Below are 23,819 nucleotides of genomic sequence, written 5' to 3' on the forward strand. Positions count from 1 at the left end.
TAGTTGTCGGGCTGATGTTCCCTTCAAGGGAAATGCCTCTGGATACCGCGTAGCATAGTCAACAATGACTAGTAGATACTTGTATCCTCCGGACGCGGGTTCTATTGGTCCAACGATGTCCATGCCTATCCGTTGAAAAGGAACATTAATAAGGGGCATTTTCTGCAAAGGGGCTCTTGCTGGTAAGACGCCACTTGTTAGCTGGCAAGTGGGGCACGCTTTACAGAATTGAGCTACTTCACCATATATGCCTGGCCAGTAGAACCGTCTCAGGATGTTCTGCTGCATTTTCAGGGAGGCCATATGTCCGCCACAGGGGTGGTTATGTGCCAGCTGCATTATGACCATCCTATGGGGTTTTGGTAATACCAGTTGTTCCTTTACATTCCCATCCTCCGCCTTATATTTTTGGTACAAAAGTCTGTGACAGAACAGAAAGCCAGGTCCTTTTGTTACGTCTGGATCCTTCTCATTGGCCGCTCTCTCACAGGCTACCCGAAGGGTGGGATCTGTCAGGGTTTCGCCCCTCAGGGAATCCTCATGATCTTCGGGTTTCCAATTAATGGGTCGGGTCATGTAACTGGCTTGGCACCACTCTAATCTATTCCGTCTTTTATGTCCGGGAGGGTTTCTAGAGTCACCTACGTTCGTGGTTTTGTTGTTCCTCGCTCTTTCTTCATCTAGTGCTTTATCAAAGTGAGGCAGGTCTGTTCCTAGGACCACCGGGGTGGGTAGGGCAGGAAGGATGGCAGCCTTTAACCGAGTGGTTTCATGATTCATCTCTATCTGTATCTCCTTCATCGGGTATGTTTTTACGTCCCCATGTATACACTTTATCGGTATAAAAATGTTAGATAAATTAGGTGTATTACTCACGGTTGGAGATATGGCTGTTTGTCTACTCCCGCTATCCAGCAGCACCCGAGTCGGCCGTCCATCCACCCTTATATCCACGATGTATGGCCCCGGGCTGTGTTCTTCCGGATGTGGCTTCATATAGCCAATTTCCATAGGCTCCGTAGTCTTCCTTCTGGGGCAGAATCGGGCAATGTGGCCCCATTCACTGCATTCAAAGCATTGGGGCTGTCGAAACCCCGGGGATATAGGAGACTGTTTCTCCTCATATCCAGTCTTCCTCTCTTCTGGTTTCCTGAAAGCTTCCTCTGGTTGCCTCCATCTGGTGTGTGTCACTCTTGGGGCCTTTTGTACCTGATGTTCAATGCTTGATGAGGTCATCCTTCCTGGTATACTAGTTGAGGGAAAGCAACTACATCCGGCCTTTTGGTAAGCCGACGCAATGTCCACGGCTTCCGCCAATGTAGGCCTGTGATGCTGCCCAACCCATCTTTGCATTGGGCCAGGCAAGGCTTCTATGAATTGTTCCAGTATTATCTTATCCAGGAGGGGTTGGTTGGCTGGTGTGGGGGACTGCAACCATTTCTCTGTCAGATCTTTAATGGGGTAATATAACTGCCTGGGACTCTCTCCACTTCTTAGCTTGGTGTCCCTTAGCTGAATGAGGTAGGCCTCCTCATCCAGGCCTAAACGGTCCAGTACGGCTGCTTTGATTTCTCCATATGGAGTGTTGCCATTGGGGTTCACCGCCTGATATGCTCCTTGCATTACTCCAGATAACAGGGGAGCAACATACTGTCCCCAGCGCTCAGGTGGCCATTGCGCATTTCTCGCAATTCTCTCGAAACTTGTAAAGAAAAAGGCTGGATCTTCCCCTTCCTTATACTTCTGGAGCAGGGTGGACGGCACCATGGGTTGGTTCCTTGTGCTGGCCACAGCATCCGTGAGTCTGGTAATATTCTCATGTTGTTTGTCCTGGGCTGTAGTTTGTAAGGTGCCCTGTAATTGGATGGCTTGCTGGAATGCCTGGTGGTCAGCCGTCGCTTGTTGTGTTTGCAGCTGTATTAATTGCTGCAACTGCTGTTGGCCATCCGTCAGGGTTTTAAATAGGGTCTCCATTGCATTGTCGGTAAATCCCACCTTCGTCGCCAATGTAAGAATCAAGACCCGGACCAGGTTGGTTTTGCTGATTTTAGACTTTATTCATATAACTTTAACCAAAAGAAAAATATAGTCCATTAACTCCTTGAGAGTTACTTCACTCTTAGGCAGCCTTCCAGGGACGTGACTTTACCCTCCTAAGCCTCCTTGGTGTCCGGATAGGCCCACCAGTTGTTCCTTCTCTCCTCGTCCTCTCCGTATGACTAGGAAAATCAACAACATCGAGTAGATTAGTTCCCAGGCTTTTATGGGATGTGAGTGACTTACTTCCCCCCCAATGAAAACCTCCCCTGTCAATAGGGCTTCCCATTGGCTGAAAATGCCATGTCCCGCCTCCTTTAAAGGCTGCCGTTTCCTTCCAAAGCACTTGGTTCCCCCACTTGTCAAGAGAGACCTGTTCCCAGTCCTGTCCGTCCCGTGAGGCCCCCCCCTCCTGGAAGGCTCTCCCTCCTGCCATGTGGGTCAGCGCATGCCAGCTGCTGCAGAGTGGACCGCCTCGCCGAGCAAGCCGTCTCTCCCTCCGTACCTTTCCCGGCGGTGAGAGAAGCTCGGCGGGCTGCGTGGGTCTGCTCTCCGCGGCTACCCGCGTCTCCTGCGGGTTCGCCGCCACCAGCCCAGACCCCGGGCTGTAAGCCTTGACGCCGGCCTCCGCGAATTCAGGTAAGAAAAGGCGGGATGGGGCTGCGGTTTTCGTCTCGCGCCCCACTGCCGCGATCCTGGGGAGTCCCGGTAAGGACAGGCGGGATGGGGCTGCACTCTCCGCCTCGCGGCCCGCTGCCGCAACCCCTTGGAGTCCCGCTACCCCTCCCGCTCCGGGTCCCACCTCACAGTGTGCTTTGCAATTCTGGCAGATGTGCAGAGCTAAAATACTTGCAGTGTCGATTTTCGTTGCCACAGTTGAGTTCCAGGATAGTATTTCTGGGCTTGCCATGCCGACTCCAGAACGTGGCCTACTCCAAGATTAGGATGTGTGAGAAGATGCATATTGGTGTTAACAAAAGGCAGGGGAGTGGGATAGACAAAGTGCATAAAGTAAAATGTGATTATCTCTTGCCCCAATATGTGATGTGAAACAGTTTCCATGTGGTTCTTCTTGGTTGATTTATGAGGAAATGTCCCTAATGCAGAGGGACACATATTGGTGGCATTGGCAAAATGGTGTGCAAGCTCTGCTTTGCATACAGTTTACGATCTGGTAATATGGATATTTAATAGTGAACTGTTAAACTCTTAGGGTATCCAATGTTAGACATGTTCCTTATTCACATTATTATCTAGTTTTTCACTACCTAGAGGCACATTGGTTTCCCATCCAGAGCTAGGTGGCATAGGGATTTTTTTCTTACAAAGTGTACCCGAACAAAGTAGTTCCTTGGGACAATTTTATGAAATGGGCAGACAGTGCCTCACAGTCTCTTCCTGACTTGCTAGCTGTTGTGATGTCAGAAAGGGACACCATGGTAGTGTATATACTGAAAGGAAGGTCGGAAATCAGGAAGGGTGGATTCCTTCTTAAATGGAGACTGTAACCTTGGAGATGTATCAACATCCTACAGAGATTAGACCATCAATAAGATGGCTGTCTCTGTTAAGCAGTTCAGAGGGGCAGTAGGTAGTTAACACATACTTTTTGGCTGTGCGATGGGCTCAGTGCTTAATTTGTGGGGGTGTTTGTCAGGGCTCCGCCCTGGCACTTATTTCTGAACCCCAGCACTTATTTTCTTAGATTCAGTCTCATTATGATGTGGCGCCATGGCAACATTATTATTTGAACTCTCAATCAGCAGTTGTCGCACAACATGCAACAACAGTGTGCCCTGGGAGACATGTCTTCATCCTAGGCTGGCTCATTGTTATTCATGACCCTGATGACACCTGGGCAGGGCAGTGCTAGTTATCCATTTTCATGGTGAACAATGAGTTGGAAGGTGACAATGTTGGGAGCTTGTGCTGGTCATGCTCACACACTGCTCCAGTCATGCTGAATAACATTGGTGCAGCTCAACTACTGTAATAACCAGCAGCAATATCACAGTAGGTGTGGGTTGACAACAAGAGGACAGTCACCAGTCAGCAGCACCAACACATGGGCAAGGCCGGGCAAGAGGAGTGTCTGTCATGAGTGGGTACCTATACTCAAATATTTTGGTGCAGTGTTTGAAAGGCAAGTTCATCAGTTCAGGAATTATTTTTCTTCATTTTGCAACCAATTTAGCATAGGAGGAATGAGCGTTTGCTCTTTTTTCTATAGATACTGTGGATAGATGGTTCACCTACAAAAGGCAAGCAAAATATCAATAATGATGATGTGTTTAAAGAAGCAGTCAAACATTTGCCTTAAACTAGTATGTTATGTTATTTTACATTGACTGGTATGTGAAAATTGCACATCTGCCATGGATAGCGCATCCATCACCCACAATAGCCAGTGGGAGCTGCAGCTTTAACCCTAAATATGCTGGCGCTGTGGGGCGCAGCCACCGGTGATGGCAATAGGGGGCTGGAATTTTCCCACCTTGATGTGTCACCGGTGTGGTAGAAAATATTTGGGCCATGGCGTTTATTTTATTACAAATTAAGCACTGGATGGGCTTGAGATGTGCCAAGCCACTCAGTTAAATTGCTGTGTCTTTTTGACCAGATATCACCTTTTACATTTTACCACACAGGAAACTCCTGAGTAATAGTTCGGGAATGCCACGTCGAGAGGTCAAATGTGGCCAGTGTAGCATAGAGTGCTTACAAGCAGAATGCAGTTTGAGAATATAGGGCTACAACGGTCTGCACTGGTGCAGTGGAAGGGTCGGACTGAGGCACAAAATTGTCTTGGGCACCAATGAAAAAGTGGCCCGTAGTTGCAAACGGTAATTCATTGCTTTTGTGACAGACTGTTTGAGTACTACCCAAGGGGGAGGTTTTTGATCAAATGTGATGCAAATTATGCATTTTAAAGAATATGCATTCAGTAATACTGGTCAAAACAACCAGCCCCATGTTGAAGTAACTCATCAACTGGCCCACGTGGGCCAAAAAAGTGGTCCACTTTGACCCAATAAACTGGCCCACACTAGCATTTTGTGTTTTTGGTTGGGGCATTGCCCTATTGCCCTGTATGCCAGTCCGACCCTGATCGGTGGACACATATCCAGGAAGTAAATAGGTATCTAGAAAGAGAACATCTTTGTAGCATTCTGTGTTCCATGCTTCATGTTCTGTGCTACGCGAGCCTAGGATATGGAACATGGAACATAGAAGGCTGGGTAAAAATGCTAGGATAATGTCAATTGTTAACATTGCTGTGTTGGAGCCGGTGGGCATTCGCTAGCACTCAATAAACTACTTCTTGAGCTTATCCTGCATTGGAGATCTTTTCAATGGTGACGAGGATGGGATTGGGCACGACAGCCCACCGAGTAGCCATTCATTGAAGCAAAGGCATTTCACATGAGGAAAGCAAATACGCATAAGCGAAGCATTGTTGAAGAGTCACAGTGCCAGAAAACCTCCAGAGATCAGTTGTCAAGCAGTGTTGCTCAACCTTTGAGTAAAGGACCCTAGTACGTCCTAACTACATGCCACCATATTGTTGCCAACAGCAACCGCATACACAAAATGCAACATTACGAAGCCAGCATTTCATTTTCAGACAATGCGCTACATTAATTGGCAAGGAAGCAAGCCACAGTATACAGTCCAAACCATGTGGTGCACAGCGGCCATTGCATTAACTGCTAACAGTATAAAACAAAACTCAAAACCCAGTATTGACCGTTGTTCATTTTAAAGATACAACCACTGAATTTTGCAAACAGGGGATAAGAGAGTACTATAATAAAAATACTGAAATGTGCTACAATAAATATACTGAAATATTCAATTGGAACAGTGTTGAGACACCAAAGTACTTTACAAATGCCAAGTATTTTACAAATGCTCCATGTTTGAATCGTTTTACTAATTCAATGAAGACTACAGCGAACGCTGGCAATACTCTCATAAGCATTACAGAGACTCATACCAAATCAAAGCACTCATACCTGTTTCCTCTTTTTTGACCTAGAACCATAAATAGGTATGCAAGGAATACCTCAGCCAAAGTATTTCCTAGACACAAAAGGTGAACCGGTAGTTGCCTGGAAAAGATGGAAAAAACATTTTGATCATTATGCATTTGCTGCACACAGTCTGAATTATGCCAGTGAACGGAAAAAATGTCTGCTCTTACGCAGGGCAACTACGGGCAGGACCAATTCGAAACTCTTCCTCCTCTGTGCTCTGTCATTATGAAGAGTCATCTGGTCTAACAGTATATGAAAAATGTATTAGAAGGGTGGACAAACCTTTTGTGAAATCTATCAGCATCATTCTTGAGAGATACCATTTTGGTAAACGTAAACAAGAAGCTGGAGAGACAGTGGAGCAGAGCAGTGTACTACGGCCCTAAGAGACATAGCCACTTCATGCAATTTTGGCAGTAATCTTGACAAGAGACTGCAGGATCAATTCATGTTAGAATGTAACAATGGAAAAGTGAGAGAAGCTCTCTGGTCAAAAAACAACCCATCTTTGGAAGAAGTTCTCAGATTGGCCAAAGAAGTTGAGCACACCAACAAGTGTCTAAAGAAGTTAGAAAGAAGAAGTGAAAGTGACGTAAAGAAAGAGGAGATTCCACAAATATCAGAGATTCTAGCGGTTCAAGAAAAGTATGTGACCAGAAGGAAGGTAAACATTAAAAGGGACAATATGAGAAAGAAGAGAGGAACCAGATATACAGAAGAGGGGAGGGATGGAAATGAGAGAATGAGATGATTCTGTTGCGACAGCTTATATCATCTAGCTAGTAGCGGAAAAATGTCCTGGCATCAAATAATTATGCAAAAGGTGCAACAAGAAAGTACTTTTTACCAAGTGCTGTAGAACACAATTGGAAAATGTTGATTGTGTTGATGAACTGTGCAAAGACTTAGAAGAATGCACCTTCAACACTGATGATTCAGAAGTTAATATTATGGGGGATGATAATGCAGATGTTGGGAAACCGATGGCAACAATAGAAATTGGTGGCACAAAAATCAGCATGGTAATTGACTCCATAGCCAAGTACACCTTGTTGCCCAACTTAATTTTGAGAAAAGTTTCAAGGAAAATTTTACAGTAAAGGAGGTAGATATCAAACCAGTTGCCTATGAGTTATATAAATGTTTTATTTTATATTTATTTTATATTTATTATTTTATTTTAATTCTTATAACGTGCCACATGCCCTCAGGCCCCAGGGCACAGGGTGTGAGTTAGAAGGTAGGTTCTGGTCGATATTGAAGTTTAAGGACAGAACAGCCAAAGGTAAAATGTAAAAACCTCAGGGTCATCTTCGACTCCACACTCTCCTTCTCTCCTTATTTCTGCAACGTCTCTAAGAAGTCACACTACCAGCTGCACCTCCTCAGAGGTATTCTCCCTTCCCTATCCTTCCCCAGAAGCTCACCGGCTCCAGAGCTCTGGTTCTCTCTAGCACCAGCCTCTTTCTAAATCTGTCTGCTTCTACTCTCCGCCCTCTGCAACTCATCCAGAACAGGACTGCAAGACTTGTGCTTGGCCTCAAGCCCGGGGATCGTATCTCTCCAGGACTGAAATCTCTGCACTGCTCCCTGTGGCTGCAAGGATTAAGTTCAAAACCCTCTGCATTGTCTACAAGGCCTTCTGGGATCTGGGGCCTCAATACCTCCTACTCTCTCTTCCTAAATATCTTCCTTCTTGAGCTCTTCGTTCATCCGTCTCCAACTCCCTCAGGGTCAGTCGCTTCTACAAGCAATGAGTTGGTGGTAGATCTCTTTCTTCGGCTGGGGCCTCCTTCTGGAATGGCCTCCCTGCCAACTTGAAACTTGAGGAGAACCAACTCAGGTTCTGGAAGCACCTCAAAAACATTCTCTTTGCTTCTGCTTTGTCTCCTCCTCTCCCCTGCTGACTTCCTGGCTGAAACCCAAACTGCACTTGTTACCCGGCCCCCCTCTGATCTCGGGCCCAGGTCCCCCACCCGGCCAGGCACACACCTGCACTGCCTTCCTTGCAACCCCTGCACTTGGGGACTGTTTCTGTATTCCACCAGTCCCACTACCAGCACTTGACACATGTTGTCTGCACTTACCCTTGCCACCTGCTGGCCGTACTTCTCCTTGTTATTTATTCTTATCCCATGTACTGCACTGTCCCCTCCCCTTCCCACTGCACTCTCCCCCTTCCCGTTTTCCATGTACTTGCGCGATCTGAATGACAGCTGGCTTAGCAGGATAGTTGTCTGTCTTCCCTCTGTTCCTCCTCCCTTGCCTCGTCACACCTTGAAACACTTGTGTATAGGCGTGTTATAAATGTCATCACATCATATCATGTCATTATGTTTCCAAGAAAGGAATGTACCCACCTCTGAGCTGGTCTCATCAAAAAGGATGTAAAATCAGACTGGATGCCAGTGCCGAAGAAACAGTTTATGCTGTAGACCGAAAGACATCATCTGGTTTATTTGAGCAACACCCTGTTTTTTTAGAGGAACTTAGCAGTTTGAAGAATTTTAGACACAATATTCGCATGAGACGTGATGCCATTCCAGTTGTACAGAAAGTGAGACCAGTTCCCTTGGCAATTAAGGCTGCAGTGAAGGAAGAACTCGAGAAAATGGAAGCCCAGGGTGTGATAGAGAGAGTGGAATCATCTGAATGGGTTTCACGATTGTTCATAGTTCACAAGCCCTATGGAAAACCTAGGTTATGTATAGACCTTAGATGTGTGAACAAATGTGTGATTCTCATTGCCTAACATAGCATAAATGTTAGGCACTATTAGGGGTGTCAAGGTAATGAGTACCTTGGCTTTGAAATCTGCATATCATCAAATCATTTTGCATCCTCTTTCCAGAAATGTTACCAATTTCATTACCACTGAGGGTTTATTCCAATGTAAAATAATGCCTTTTGGGCTTGTATCTGCAGCTGCTGTTTTTCAAGGTATAATGTATCAATTATTTCATCATATGCAAGGAGTACTATTTTTCCAAGATGATGTGTTAGTTTATGGAACGAATCAAGAAGAACATGATTTTAGGATTTGTGAAGTTGTAGATATATTCGACGAAGCTGGTTTGACACTTAGTAAGGACAAATACAAGTTTAACAGATCCACTATACAATATTTGGGGCATGAGATTTCTGACAAAAATATCAGCCCAAAGAGGAATTAGTGAACACCATTCTCAGTTTTCCCAGTCCTGATAGCAAAGATAAAGTAATTTTTTTCTTGGGCATAGCTGAATATTACGCCAAGTTTATTCATGACTTGGCGAGTAAAACTTTTCACTTGAGGAAGATGGTGAAGAAAGGTGTACAATTAAACTGGGATGATCAATGTGAGCTTGAATTTGGCAGGATAAAGCTAGCTTTGAACTAGGCGCCCGCTTTGAAGAGTTTCAATCCCAACAAAAAAGGTATACGCACCACGGATGCAAGCAATCATGGTCTAGGAGCTGTATTGTCCCAAGTAGAAGGTGGAATAGAATACCCCATTGCTTTTGCCTCTAGAGTTTTAAGGGAGGCGGAATGTAACTAACTACTCCACCATTGAGAAGGAGCTGTTAGCTGTAAAATGGGCGATTGATAGGTTTCGCTAGTTTCTCTGGGGTATGAAGTTTGAAGTAAGGTTAGATCACAAACCCTTCAAGGAGATTTTGACTATGAAAGGTTTGGGTAAGGTTTCTTCAATAATTCAAAAGTGGGTAGCAGGCCTACAAGAGTATAACTGGGATGCAGAGTTTGTACCTGGTGTCAAGAACAAATCGGCTGATTGTTTATTACGTTTAACCAATGTTGTGGATAGTGATAAAGTTGATGATTGTGATAAGGAACACATTTTGTATGTCAATCAAGAAGTTGTATTAGAAGAAGAATGGGAGCAAGCTACAGCAGCAGATGAAGTTCTCAAAATTGTGAAAGAGTGTCTTGAGAGTGGTGTGAAGGGCAATGAGATTATGAAAGGTAACCTACCGGAGGCTGTCAGGCATGTTTTTAATGAATTGCGTTTAAATAAGGGTATGGTGTTGAGAGGTGACAAATTGTTTCCACCTACTGGTGGGAGGAAGAAGATTTTAGAGTTAGCACACGAAGGATACCAGGGTATGATGAAAACAAAACAACATATCAGGCAAGAATATTGGTGGCCTGGGATGGACATGCCAGTAGAAACAATCATTAGAGATTGGTGTAGATGTGAAGCTTCCGCCAGGGGTTACGCCACAACATAAGAACCTATGACAGTAATGTCCATTACCAACATACCTTGGGAGCGTGTAGGTTTAGGCATTGTGGGTTCGTTGAGAACTCAAGAACATTGAGGTTCTGTATTGTTTTGATTGAGAGGTTATCTAGATGGGTGGAAATTGAATGGGTGCAGAATATATGTTCCAAAGACATTATTGCATTTTTGAATGCCATTTTTAAAAGGGATGGTTATCCCACAACCATTATCACAGAAAATGGTGTCCAATTAGTGTCAGAAGAAATGAAACTGTTTCTTAAAGAGAATGGTGTGGAGCACAAAAACAGTTCCATTTATCAGCCTGAGACAAACAGAATTGATGAAAGGTTTAATAAAGTTATTAAGAATAGCATTAAGGGTGCAATTGCTGAGAATGGAGATTGGAGGAGAGCTGCTGAAGAGACAGTTGTCGCACATAGGTTAACTCCCCATGCCACCACAGGTGTTTCCCCTTTTGAGATGCTTACAGGAAGAAAACCCAATGCAAGGGTTTGTCCTTCATGGTTGGGAAGGGCTTGTAAAAAGGACATCAATTTTAAAGCTATAGAGAAAAACATTGTTGACAGAAAGTTAAATAACAAGTATAGCTTTGATATTAGGAAGGCTGTAAAAAAAAGTTGTGTTAAAGTGGGTGACTGGGTTAGAATTAAACTTCACCGATCTAGGGCAGGAAAATGGGTGGACTGGTCGGAGCCCAATCAAGTGCTAGAGAGATTTCATGGAGCTGTCAGAGTTTTGGATGGAAGGGTGTGGAACGTGGGCAGAGTGTGCAAGTGTGCGAAGGACATGCGCAAAAGTATTAATACCACAAGACGATGTGTGGATGGAGAGGAAAACTTCAAGTCTGGGCAGCAGAACATGAGTGAAGAGAAAGTTTGCATAACTCGCACCAAACAGGTTTGTGGTAAGCCCTCATATCTGAGAGATTGCGTGAGTTGATTTGTCTCACACACACAAGGAACTCTATTCCAGTTTAGCTATCCGATGTGTACCACGCAACTTCCAGTTCTATTATTATTTGGTGTATATAGTTACCTTTAGCACGCTGTGTACGTTTTTCAGGAATCGTTCCTGTTCTAGGTTCATTAAAAAGTCGTATTTTATCATTTTTTGAACACTACTTTCATCTGTATACACAAACATTTATCCTTTCCAGAATGTCTTTTTTTTCTTGTAGCTCCATTGTTAGAATTCTATTACTTTTCGCTCTGTGTATCATTATTACAAATGTTCAGGTAAATTTGCTTTGTTGTATAAGGAGGGGAGAGAGGTGTGTAGCACTCTCTGTTCCATGCTTCATGTTCTGTGCTGAGAGAGCCTAGCACATGGAACATAGATTAGAAGCCTGGAGGAAAAATGATAGGATAATGTCAGTTGTGAACAGTGCTGTGTTGGAGCCGGTGGGCATTCGCTAGCTCTCAATAAAATACTTCTTGAACTTATCCTGCATTGGAGATCTTTTCAATCTTTTATAGAGTATTTGTGAGAAAAGCTTTGCCCAAGAAATAATATGAATTGGTAACATTAACGAAACACGATGGCAGTCTACAAAATATGTTGCGATGATACAGTTCAAAGCATACATTGATCTGGCTATTACATTATGTTTCCAGGTTAATGTGTTCATTCATCATAGATGATGGGATTGGTTAAGACACGCACATGCCATGAGTAAACATGGGTCAGGCCCAGAAGATAATATTGATACAGATAATAAATAATACCGCGACTTCCAATGATAATAAAAGCAATAACAACAATAACTTCTTTTTCATATGATACTGGCAATGGCAGATTTAACGATTCCACAATGCTGTAAAACCAGACCTCATTACGCTTCTCAATAACAGTATTCATTTTATCGACCAAAAAAGATGGATAGGTTGCTTAGTATACCCACCTTTAACAACGGCCTCTAGGCACTAGGGAGGTGCAGGCATATACAAAGCAGAGCAACTGCGCTAGTGCCTGGTAAAAGGCGACATACACCTTTTGGTTCTAGTAGTTCATGGTTTCCCATTATGGGCCCTACAGATGTTTTGGACTGCGGCTCCCATGAATCTTTACCTCTGGATATGCTGGCTAGGAATAATGGGACTTGAAATTCAAAACCTATGGACGGTCAGATATGAGCAACCATGTACCAGTTGAAGGCAGCTTGTTCGATGTTTAGCCATTCACTGGCACATGAATGATCCTAGGGTCCCCATTTAATACTTCAAGACGATCACAGTAATCTGGGAAGGGACATATAGTGTGTTAAGTTTTTGCTGCGATAGGTGTGTGAAGTGTGGTTCAGGCATTTGTAGGCCGTTTCTGGGAGAAATGAGGTCAGATCTGAAAAACAGTATGTATCAGCTCGTAGGCCAATGTGTTGAATTTGCACCGACACAGAGCGCACAGGAATTTTGTAAATCAAAAAATGAGATGTGTGCCTTTTTACGGCTGTTGGCAATACATCAAATGCATGCACTTGTGGTTCGCACAGTTGATGTTTAGAATATATTCAGGGACACAAAAAGCAGTTTTTTGGTTGAAGCACGGAAACTAACAACTCACTCCCAAAGGCTGAGGGTGTCCAAATAAGCATCTATGACTCATGATTTGTAGTCAGGGACTAGCAACCCTTATTCAGTAGTGCATTTTCCAAGCCCATAAATAAATAGGACTCTTGCATTCTGTGCCCACTACCTTGATGTTAGTTTCTTAGGCAAGGCGGTCAATCATTGAGCCATTAAGTGCTGCTCTTTCTGAGGGACAGGGCAGCAATCGTGTCAGCCACATGCATTGGTACACACATACGTGCACTTCTTAACTGCTCCTGCATGTGCATGTAAAGGCATAGCAGTGACCCTAAGAGCCCCACGGTATTTCATTGTGTGTTATGGAATGAACGCACATCCCACTGGCATAGGACAGACCAGTGTGATGGGAAGAACGATGTTGTGTTTGCAGACCAGGAGGCCCTATCTTGGTGCTGTTCAGCTGGAAGTTACTTCTCTTTATCCAGATTGTGATGCCTTGCAGGGACTGGACCAAAAGAGCAGTGGGCTGTGGCTACCGTCAGCGCACCTGCGTATCCTCCGCGTATGATTGAGGTGTACCAGCGTGCAGGCCTGGTAAAGACAGGAGCAATGCAACTGCTAAACAGTAATGACAGTGTTGGTGCTTCAGGTGAGACGGTGCAGCTGAGATAGAAAAAGGACAACCTGGACCTATTGGCATTTAAGGTGATGGAAGTCCTGCACCCTTTGTAAGCATCGCTCGGAATTGTTCCCACTTACAACACTCTAATAGGTTTTGGTGGTTGACTCTGCCTAAACTCACTGAAATGTCAAGCAGCACAAAAAGTGCTACTTGACCTTCACCGATCTTCTGGAGGACCTTGCACCAAATGACTAACAAGGATGATCCTGCTCTGCGTGGGGCGGAGCCCTGATTGTTGTGGATTGCCATTGGTGCTCCACCAGACCTGCGATTGAAGTCCAGCACAGCGCTCCATCAACTTTTGCTAACACTGGCTGTAGGTCTAACGTTGGCAAAGCCTCGGTCAAGACAAGAGGGAAAGGCTGAATTTCTTCAAACCTGTGACCTTTACGGTACACACCGATTTAAACAGTAAGCACCGAACTGCTACTATATGTGGACTGACATTTTTTATTTTACTGGGATTAGTTATTTTTTTAAATTATGTTATAGTTATTAAATAACTTTTAACATTATCATTTTATCAAACAGCATTTTTCCCCTTGTAAAAACACATCCATAATCACATGTATACTCTAAAAAAATCCTTCGAATACAACAGATATATCACAATGCAAATTGCTAAAACAATATGAAGCTATAATGTCATCATCCCTTACCTTAATACCCACCCCACATTATACACCCCTTCAGAGACCAGCACATTCATTACAGTCATAAAAGGGTGCCAATCCCGAGCAGCGCCATCCAGAACCGTGTGCTCTAACTCTAGTGATTTTAAAAACCCAATTACGGATACTATACAGTGGAGGTGGCCCTTCCTGCCGGGCAGTAACTCCAAGCCATCTCTTACTAACCCATATCTAATGAATGTACAAGTCTTTTGAGGTGGTTCGTTCTCTTACCATGGACCGCCGGGCAGGAGGTAAACAGATGCTTCAGTGACTCCAAATTACCTTTCTGCATACAGAACCTATAATCTGCCTGCTCAGGCACTTCCTTCGTTAAAACCAGGTTCCACTTGAACCTTAAGAAGCTCCTCCCAACACTCTCACCCGGGTAGATTGCCAGGTATGAGGCCAACACCCTTGGTCGTTTCTAATCAAGAACCAGATGTTTTAAGGATTCATAGGCGTGCATTTCGTCCATAGTGGTTACCCAATCGATGTCACAGAGAACCTGCTTCACTCGCCCGCGATTCTCAACTAAATCAAGACTCGATTCTCAACTAACCCTATTTTCTCAACGCGGGTAGAACGCTGGCTAGAAAATTCAGAAACAAAAGCATCCCCATTCACATCTAAAATGTTTCACTAAAAAGAGAACTCTTCAGCAGGACTAAAATCTTATAAAAGAAAGATAAGAACTTCCCCTGAGCCCTGCATTTTAGCGAGGATAATCCAAGCTCATATTGTACTGCTGCTACCAGAACCGACGTGCACGCGTGGTTTCTTTGCATGGACAATTCCATGAATACACTTAGCACGCAGATTTTCTTATGCGCGGCGGGTCATGCAGGTTCATTCACGGCGCACAGGCTTTGCAGGATCTATGTGCAGTTTTCTATTAATCCGGCCCAAAGAGTCCACCCTGCTCAATTGGTTCGAGCGTGCACTCATGCGCGTTTTGAGCCAATCTTTAATGTGTCACTTATGTACTTTCGATCTCATTGAGAAGCCGAGGTAGATGACGCTTTCTACTCTTTCTAGTTGGTCAGCTTCCACTCGCCAAGTAAAGGCGGAGATTTTCTTTTTTTAGTGCACTGCATAATCTTGGTTTTTAGTGGAGAATGAACATGTGCATACTCAGTAAAGGCTGTGAGCAGATGTTGTAGGTCAATCTTTGTGCAATCAAACAGGAGAAAGTCATCCGCATAAGCCAGCCATATTGGTTTAAGCTTATGGATTATCAGAGTGGCAAATGCAGCTGCTTCTAAACAATCTCCAATATCAGATACATAGAGATTGAACAGGCAGGGAGCCACGATGCATCCCAGCCTGACTCTCCTAAATGTAGGCACATTACGGGAAAATGATCCTCCATGATTCAGTCTTATCTGTAGATTCGACCCCTAGTACAAACCAATGAGCAGACTGCTTGCATGAAACCATTAAGAGAAGTGCCCAAAAACTTTGTAAAGCCAGTCTGCCACTTTTGGATCTTGCCCAGGCCGCTTTACTGTCCTCATCGAGTATAGCTATCGGCCATTAATTCTGCGGCTCAAAACGGGGGACTTTCGTAAACATTGGCACAATAAATGCTGTGGACCATGATTTGGGGGAACAATAAGAATCATCCACGTGATTAAACAGTATAGCCAAGGTAGATACCCACACAGTAGGATTAGCATTAAACAGAAAGTGTGATAATTGTTCATAATCTTCATGATCAATTCTTCAATGTTTTCTTTCTTTCTCAAACCTTAACTTCCACCCTCCTTCTCTCGTTGAGTTGGAAACACAGTCATACCTACCCTGCACTAAAGGCGAAGCAAATAACTTCTGAAAGTCGATTACCCAATCCTTCCCGTAAAATACATTAATCTGTAAAGATGCCTTAGGGATTTCTGAATCATTAAGCAAACTCCAGAAAACATGCACATTTTTTTTTCATAAAACTTGGAGCATGGATTCTGCATCACACGGGTTCTAATAGCTCGACTGCTCCTCCAACAATTCTTATGGCTCTGCTTCAGTTGTTTGATTTTACAGCACAATTCCCGTTGCATATGCCCCATCTGTTTCTATATGATTTTTACTTGAGCTCTCAGATCTCTTTTCTTTCCAAGCAACCTCAGCATCACAAGCATGTAAATGCTTTGTCACTGCCCCCCAATTAACACCATGCGAGACAACTGCAATCCCTTCCATAAAATCTTCCAGAAATTCACTGTACTTATGCACAGAGTCTCATATAACCAATCTTGAGACACAAGATTAAGGTAATTTGTAATTCTCATTGATGCGCAACACTGTACCCGGATTCCAGTAGACCCTGTTCTCCACCTGATTCACCCTTAGCCCCACACGCATACGATCTTGGGCCCCCAAATTCCTCTTTTCAATATCGAAACTGGTTGACAAAGTACGATGATCACTGATATCTGTTCTAGCAATATGGAGACATTTACATTTTTCAAAAAGAATGTTCCCCATAAAAATGTAATCTAAAATAGAAGAGGTTTCACTGATAAACCAAGTATAATTACTTGGAATATCTCCCATTATGGACCCATTCAACATGTACATGCCAAGACCATACAGTCTCTTCCACCATTTATACCAGTGCAACTGTTTCCCCCCCTTTTTTGGATACGATTCCCACTCTGAATCACGCAATGAGGAAGTTGCATTCAAATCCCCAAAGGACATGATTTGACCACCTGGAAATCAATCATACCATTAATGTACACTGGATGTAAGACGATCCAAAACCCATCATCCAGATCGCCAACTCCTGCATGCCAAAAAACATTCAATATTAAGCGGTCTTGAATTACTGATGACGATAACCTAATGTGAGTTGCCAGAATCCCAAAACATACATTCCTTGAAATAATGATAGACATCTCCCTAACAAATTTCATCAGAGTTATTAGGCCTCCACAAGGGCAACCCATTTCACCTCGTATGACTTCCTGAGAGCCAACTACAAATCCATCCAGGACAGGAGTCTTTAAAAGCAACGTCTCCTGAAGGGAGATGATTTCATACATTTTCAAATAAAGCCCCACATTCTCATTGGTTAGCAGGTGTTTTTGTCCTCTGGTGTTCCATGAGAGAAACTTCAACAACTCATCCCTGTTCTCTGTGTTAGGAGGATTGATCTGTCCTACCATCTGTCACCCTACAGAGGGAACCTGCCAACCTTGGCCAGTCCGTCACTTGATCCACACCATTGGTTCAATTTTTGAGTACCTGGCATTCCCGCCCCGGACCCTTACCCCCCCACCAATGATATCACAATCTCTTAGTTAAGTGTAAAAGTGCTGTTTAGGATCATTGGTTAGCGAAGAATTGGCAATTAAGGTTTGTAGAGTTTTTTTTTCCTCACTGTATTTGCCTTGATTTAGTTATCACATTTGATATTTTGTTATGCTCTATTTGTTCCATTTTTGATTGCCTGTTCTAAATTGTACTTATTTTTGAATAACTTAAATAAAGAGTTAAAATAAAAAAAAAGAAAAAAAAAACAATCTCTGAAGGCAGAGGTGGAATAGCAGAACCCTCCTCTTGTTCAGTTTCACTCCCTTGAAAGAGGCATATGTCAAAGACAAGAGCTTGTGCCGACTGTCTTTCATTGATGACAGATCCGTTCTAGGTCTCTAGATGATAAATCTTGTAGGCTGGGAATCTCCCCAAGGAGTCGGAGAATGTTTGTCCGTTTTAAGACCAGCTGCCTATTATCAGGGAGAACACTCGCTATGAGTATCTAAGCTACTCCTTAATTTTTATGATTATTCTGAAACAATCTTCCTCCTGTCTCCTCCCCATTTCTTAAGGCACTAGGTCCCAACTGTCCTCGAGATTCAAAGGTGAGGGTGTTACCTTCACAGCCTTTCAAGCCCCTGAAGACACTACAAATTTGATTAGACTGTTTCTCCATAGAGGCATCTGCCTAGCCACAGACTACGATGTGGAAATAGATCCCACAGGCAGCGCCCCACCCATCCCAAACAGATTTGACAGGGCACACTTGTCTGCCCATCATTCATGCTAATTCCCCTTGATGTTCCTTCAGTCAGTGCATTCACCCATTCAACATCACCAACCTGGGAAGCCTCCCAGATCCTAGGATCCCTAGGTGCAATCAGTGACATTACTGGTTTATCATGACTAGACACTTGTGTTTTTTCTATTATCACACAATCAGCATGCAAGTCCACCTGTATGGGTGGTCCGCCATCTTTATCAGCCACATTTGAAACGTAGTTTAATTTTATTTATTGGACTTTTTATAGCATCTATACACACTTGTTTCCAGGTGCCCACCGCCACCTTTTCCAAGATCGCCTTTACTGATGGTTGATTCAACAAAGAGTTCACAAATCTCCTGGAGGCCTGCTTATTAAGATTTTGAGACAGCTTATTTTTAGACTTTTTAACTTGTTTGTCCATTTTAATCTTATGTTTAGTTGAGATCACCCTATTCTCCACCTCATAATCATTCGGGACCCCAGTGGATAATTCTTCAACCTCAATATTGCTAGGAAGGGGTTCGTCTAACACAAGTGTATTGGTCGGCTGCACTGGGCAATTCACCTAAGATATCTTTGCTATCTCAATTGGGGCCAAAGGAATATAAGATTCAATGTGCACACTATTGACTGAAGTATCAAAATCCACAATAGTTAATGACTCTGAGGAATCATTCAGTCTCGCAGGGGCATTGGGGATGGGTGCATGGGGATCATGGTTACCATCTATGGACCTACCCTCTGGGACAGGCTCTGCTTCAATGCAATCAAATTTATCGACAAAGACCCCCCCTCAAAGATTGCTGCGAGGGAATGACACCAGTTAAATAGGAAGTCCCTGACATTGCTATGTGCCTTAATGTTCTAAATTTTAAACAAGACGGAATCCAAGAGAACCAAGGGAGTCTTCATCTCTGCTTTAATTCCCTCATACAGGGAAACCAATATACAAAGAACATGATTGATCTCAGTCAATATGTCATCTTGCCCAGCACCCAGCCTATGGTCCATATTACTTAAAACTGCAGAACGTCTCCTTGGATGCACTTGGGTATAGGTAGACATAAATGAGGAAATAGATGAGTCAGAATCTTGCTGGCCCAACGTTTACACATCCTGGGAGTGTCGGCCATTGTATAAGTGTTCAATTGAGATACGAGCAGTGTAAGTGTAACCGAGATCCCCCTGTCCATCAGGACGGAGATGTGAACCTGCAGAGGATATGACACACTGGACGCCAGGTGCTCACAAACTATCCGCGGCGATACCATCTGGTCAGTGCATGCCATTCCATCATGAGTAACTGCAGTCGCCTCTGCAAGAACAGGTGTCGACGCTGTAGGAGTCAAAGAATGTGGAGAAAAAAAAGCTGTGATTTCCCCCACATTGGAGTAAGGCTTAAGTTGCCGATTTACAGTTGCAGTTCCAACCACCGTTGTGGCAATATGAGGGGGGAAATATGTATCCACTGTCTGCAACACAACTCTGGTCAAGTACTTCAGCAACCTCCCCCGGCAAGGCAGGCAGTGGGAGGCTTACCGCCAATAACATTTCTTGGTCTTTAATCGGGCATGAACGTTCTGAAGGGTAGCTGTCATGATACAGCTTTTCTTGGAACTGTTCCTTAAATCATACATTTAACAGCAGCAGCAGCAGCAATATAATCACACTATGTACAATTCCAATTTAGGACCAGAAATGCTTTTACCTTGATTATGGATGCCAGATTACCAGGAAGTAGTCAATTCAGTTTGCTTACAGCGGGCACACCAGGTCCACAGGTCCACAACCCGGTTCAAAAGCAGTGTAACATGAACTTCTCACATGTTGCAGATCTCGTATCTTCGTATCCCGCTGAACTGCATAAATGCACTCGCCTGCACGGACTGCGCACACACAGCGTGTTTGAACAGTTCTGAAAGAAAAAGGTCCTCCTCCAATTCAGCACCAATAGTCGAAAGACTGGACGCTGCCACTCCCACAGAGCCTCATGGCTTCATAAGAGTTTACTTTGTAACACTTAATCCACCCAGCTATTCAGGCTTTCACACACCCAAGTGGCCCACAAGTTACCATCTCTCTTCTTGTGGTCCCTAAACCTTTTTAGGTATTGAGAAGGGGTCTTCCAAAACCTGGCTGCATCTCATTTTCCCTGTGTTGCAGTTCTCTCCTCATTTCTTTGTCATTTAATTCTGAATCTTCTGTTTCTAAATTCAGTCTGCATTTTCATTTTCTCTATCTCTAGAACCAGCTCAGTTCACATGTTAGATACAGGTAGGGGTGAGGTTAGAAGATTGGGAGGTGGATCACCAGTTCCATGTTCCTCCATTTCATCATCTACCTCATTTTCTGGAAGTGGAGGGCAAAAAGTTACACTTTGACCATCATTATCTAACAGATCAATTCTGGAAGTAGTAGTTAGAGGCTTACTTGCAGTTTGGTAATCCAACAAGCTTTGGATTAACTCAGCTTTATTTCTTTTCGTAATAAGACATTTATCTTTACACCTTTCTTTTAGTTTTTCAACAGTCAGGGATATAAGAGCTTCTGCGTTATAGTTTTCCATAGTGGACAAATTTTTAGTACTTTACAGTATAGTGACCTTGAGGGTGGATTCTTTGAGTGCAATACAACCAGGAGTCAATGTTATCCAACCTACACAAATCCCACCAGCTGTGACACCAGTGTTAGGAGAGTTTTCCTAAAGTCCTACTGGTAGTAAGCTATCCCAGTGGTTTGTAGATCTCCAACTCTTAGTATCAGTCTGTACTAACTCAGGACCTTGGTAGAGTGGCAGAGAAGTCAGGCTTATCTTAAGAGGAAGATGTGAGCTGTAAGTAAGCACACTGAACCTTAGCTAGACATGCACATCAAATAAACTCTTACAATTATCATTTATATACAATTATATTACACACCACGCTAGTGGCTGTGTAGTTATGGTTAAGTTGCTATTCCCATAGGAAGAGCACTTTTTGGGCGGCTTATAACTTCGCTCCCCCTGGACAAATCCACACTAACCTTTGCAGAAAAAGTATATGGCCCATTCTGAATTTCTTTGCAAAGTTTGGTGAGGTCTGGTCCAGAGGGGGCAAAGTTATAGGGGGGGTCCCAAACTTCTTTTTTTCCATTAGACTGAATGGGGAAAAAACTTTGCTCATGTCTACAGCCCAAACCGCTAGACTGGACGGATTTTCACCAAATATTACAGTATTTATTTTTAAAACGACCAAAAAGTAGGTCACAAAAAATGTGTGATATCTATGTCCGCTCCGCGGACACATTTCCGTTGTTCACTCCGTGGACAGTGTCCTCATTGGCTAATCGGCTTGCGCATGTCTGCGGACATGCGACGTGTTCGCTAATTGGATGGTGAAGAGCGTGAAGAGCATCAGATTTTTGGAAACGCCCACCATCTTGGATCCGCGGATAGCGCGGTGACAAATGGTGGAGAAATACAACTTTGGCAAGTGTGTTGGTGTGTAAGAGCATTTGGGGAGGTTGGGGGAGTAAGAGATGGGTCAAATGCTGTATTTATTTAGGTGGCAGGCAGCCCTATTGTGTTTGTCTTATCCGCAGACAGCCGCGCTGTCCGGGATGTCCGTAATTAGCCAAAATCGGGGTGTACTAAGGACACTATTCCTGTCCGTACTGGCCACAGGCAAAGTTGAAACTGTTCTAAGAACATATTCAGTGTTTGGGATGTCGGCAATTAACCAAAATGGGGGTGTCTTAAGGACACTATTCCTGTCTGTACTGTCCGCAGGCAAGTTGAAACTGTTCTAAGAACAGGCGCGGTGTCCGGAATGTCCGTAATTATCCAAAATGGAGGTGCCCTAAGGACACTATTCCTGTCCGTAGTGTCCGCAGGCAAGTTGAAACTGTTCTAAGAGCATGCGAGGTGTCCGGGATGTCTGTAAGCAATCAAAATGGAGGTGTCCTAAGGACAGTATATCTGTCCGTGCTGTACGCAAGCAAAATAAAACTGTTCTTAGAACACGTTAGGTGTCCGCGGACATAAAAATTGCCCATACTGCATGGTTAAAATGTTTCATTCTATATCTATGGGTGTGATATGCTGCGGTGCTTGTGGCCAGGGCCTAGAGTCTTGAGTGCATGGCCGAAGGCCGTAGGCCGTAGGCCATGCACTCAAGACTCTAGGCCCTGGCCACAACCACCACTGCATATCACACCCATAGATCACACCAATAGAATTGAATTTGTATGAAATATTTGCAAATCTACAGTTTATGTACTGTTTGATTTGTATAGTTTGTATGTAAAGTTTTGGGTACATCATACCATTAAGATTGTAGAGTTTGGTAACAAGCACTGAAGTATAACATATCCATGGAAATAAACATTTTGCATTGTGGTGTACGGTTGCATGTTTGTTTCAATGGTTGTGTTATGGAGCAGTATTTATGAGTTGTACTTATTATAAAATACTTACTGTTTGGTTTGGTAACTGGAGCACATATATTCTTTGTCAATTTCTGTGATAAAAGAAAAGATCATGTTAGTGTTGGTAGTTTATAAGGACTTATAACATTGAATAATAGACATTTTTGGTTAATTTCGACCCTCATATTTAGTAGATTACAAACTAGTGTACTGTGTAATTTGTTCAGTTTCTGTGTTTGTTGTTAAATCATTGGGTATCAGGGAAAAAATAATCCATGTTGGATTAAAACATTTTGTTTTTTGTTTTGGTACAGTATATTTATTTTTGTGTTTTCAGTGTTACTTGTTGTTTCTGGCTAATGTTGGCTTGTTGCAGATTGTAGATTCTTGTTGTTGAATTGTAACTCATTATACTTTTTATTTATATTCTCAAATTGCTTATCTATCTGTTTGGTTGTTGCAAAATCTTGGGGCAGTTAGATACCTGTTGGCGTATTCTAACTGTTTATTTCTTGTTATTTTTAGTGGTAGTGATTCATCTGTTTGGTTGTTGCAAAATCTTGGGGCAGTTAGATACCTGTTGGCGTATTCTGTTTATAGTTTTCTAATTTAAGTTTTATTAATGTTTATGCACATATTAGTTATCAAATGTTGGTTTTAAGAATATTAAATAAGCGTTTATAAGATTTGCTGGTAATCTTTGCTTTAAAGTAATGGTACTATCATTACATTCAAACCATCCACAATTATTTTGTATATATGCAGTGTAGTGACCTGCATTGGTTGTGGTTCCTGCATGGTAGATTATACCTATGGTTGTGAAGGTTTTCTTACCAAGTGATATTTGACCATGTGTGAATCCAGTCCGCTTGCAGTTGTTTTTAGTACTGAATTGCAGGTAGTACATAATCTGCCATGGTTTGCATTTTGTACAAGTTGCTGAAATGGAACGGATTCACAGTTAGGTATGGATACATACACAAAACGTTCATTAGGGATTTGTTCATATTGCATATTGTTGCACAGAGTGCATGTATGTTTCCACATGTATGAAATGTTGTCAACCATTGGTGGCAATTGAAATAGAATATTGATTGCTACATTTGCATAGCAATTTACACCAGTTATATTTGAAAATTTGAATGGACCAGATAGTTCTGTGTCCAAGTCATTTTTTTGAAGTGTGTGTTGCTTC

Source organism: Ambystoma mexicanum, chromosome 6p, assembly GCF_040938575.1.
Source record: "Ambystoma mexicanum isolate Mex_15411 chromosome 6p, UKY_AmexF1_1, whole genome shotgun sequence".
In the NCBI taxonomy this organism is placed as follows: Eukaryota; Metazoa; Chordata; class Amphibia; order Caudata; family Ambystomatidae; genus Ambystoma; species Ambystoma mexicanum.